Source organism: Hylobates moloch, unplaced genomic scaffold (genome assembly GCF_009828535.3).
Source record: "Hylobates moloch isolate HMO894 unplaced genomic scaffold, HMol_V3 SCAFFOLD_15, whole genome shotgun sequence".
In the NCBI taxonomy this organism is placed as follows: domain Eukaryota; kingdom Metazoa; phylum Chordata; class Mammalia; order Primates; family Hylobatidae; genus Hylobates; species Hylobates moloch.
Genome location: NW_026652290.1, coordinates 63,211,529 through 63,213,427, shown reverse-complemented (window position 1 = coordinate 63,213,427; position 1,899 = coordinate 63,211,529). Strand labels below are relative to the sequence as shown.

Sequence of the window (1,899 nt, the reverse complement as noted above, 5' to 3'; positions counted from 1 at the left end):
AAGAAATAGTTAGGCAGGAGGTGAATTAGTGATCTGGAGATTACTACAACACGGAAGCATTTCAAAGTGCTTGCCTCTTCAGGGTGGCTCAGGACTGTTGCTTTTTTGAACCATTTGCATGTATTTCTTTGATGAAATTTTTAAAGCGTTTTTTTTTCCTGTTTTTTAACATGTCAAAAAGAGCCTTTATTACTTTGGTAGTAGCCTCTTATGCTTCCTTGCCAGACACTTTTGGAGGAGGTGCTCCCTGGGCCAGCACTTTTTGACCCTTCTGAGCTTTCAGAAGAGGTGCTGCCTTCTGGCCTGTGGCTTTCTGGGCAGGAATCTTCTGGGCTGGAGCCTTCTTGTCCGCAGTGATCATCTTTTTTGCTGGGACTTTAGCAGAAGGTGCTTTTCTGGTAGAAGCTTTCAGGAGAGCTGCCTTTCGAAGCTTCCTAAACTCATTTTTTTTTTTTTTTTTTTTTTTTTGAGACAGAGTCTCGCTCTTGTTGCCCAGGCTGGAGTGCAATGGCACAATCTCGGCTCACTGCAACCTCCGCCTCCTGGGTTCAAGCGATTCTCCTGCTTCAGCCTCCCAAGTAGCTGGGATTACAGGCACGTGCCACCACGCCCAGCAAATTTTTGTATTTTTAGCAGAGACAGGGTTTCACCATGTTGGCCAGGCTGGTCTCAAACTCCTGACCTCAGGTGATCTGCCTGCCTTGGACTCCCAAAGTGCTGGGATTACAGGCATGAGCCTCTAACTTCATTCTTAATTTTTCTTTTCCTCATTTTCTTTGCCTTCATGGCTTTAAAACAATCAAAATCTGTCATCTTGGCTTTCCTCTCTTTGGCTTCAATCTTCTTGGCATAGTGTGGCTGCCCATTTTGCATTGAGATCTACCTGCTGCCAGGCTTGTTGGACATACCTTTGGTGGGTGTTATGTGGGAACTTGAGAATGAAGTCAGTGAGCTGCATGCATTTGAAAGACATGGCCTGTCTCCTTACCTGAGTGCAAAGTCCATCAACCAGAGCCCTGTTTTCAACAGTAACATCTACAACTGCGACCAGCTTTCCAGCATAAGATCCAAAGGAGACATAGGCCACCTCGCAAACCTCCAGGAAGTGCCTGAACATCATGTCGGCAGCGTTTGGCAAGAAGGAAGTTCTTTCTTTTTTTCGTATAATGGGGAGAGAAGCCTTTAAAAAGCCTCCCTAAATTCACATCTCCTTATGGCTACCATTTTTTCTCTTCTTCCTTGAAATATATTCTTTTTTTTGAGACGGAGTCTTGCTCTGTCGCCCAGGCTGGAGTGCAGTGGCGCAGTCTTGGCTCACTGCAAGCTCTGCCTCCCGGGTTCATGCCATTCTCCTGCCTCAGCCTCCCGAATAGCTAGGACTACAGGTGCCCGCCACCACACCTGGCTAATTTTTTGTATTTTTAGTAGAGACAGGGTTTCACCGTGTTAGCCAGGATAAATATATTCTTTAATATAATAATAATAGTAGTAGCTAACACTGACTGAGTTATTGTTATGTGCCAGGCATTGGCACATAATATTCATTCATCATCTTATTTAATCTTTGAAGTGAGCTTATTGCAACTAGACATCTTTAATGAATTGTCTATTCTTACCATCCTCATTTGCTCACCATCCAATCTCTTCTCAACCCACCACAAACCGGCTTTTGCCATCCAAACCCCACTTAGACTCTCCCAACAAGGGCACTGATGACCTCTCTATTGTGGAAACTGGTTACACTTGCCATGGCTTTGGTTACACTTGTGTTTTTGTTGTTGTTGTTGTTGTTTTAAATCTACCTCCTGGCTTCTTCTTCACAGTTCTTCTCTAAGGTCTTTCTTCTGCTGCCCACCTCCTAAACGTTGGTGTTCCTCAGAGTTCCCGCTCTAGCCTGCA

General features: G+C 44.8%; 1 pseudogene; it reads right to left on the bottom strand.

Moving 5' to 3' along the window:
* Positions 1-208: 208 nt before the first annotated feature.
* On the bottom strand, positions 209-1,120 carry LOC116483724 (large ribosomal subunit protein eL14-like; annotated as a pseudogene).
* Positions 1,121-1,899: the final 779 nt, after the last annotated feature.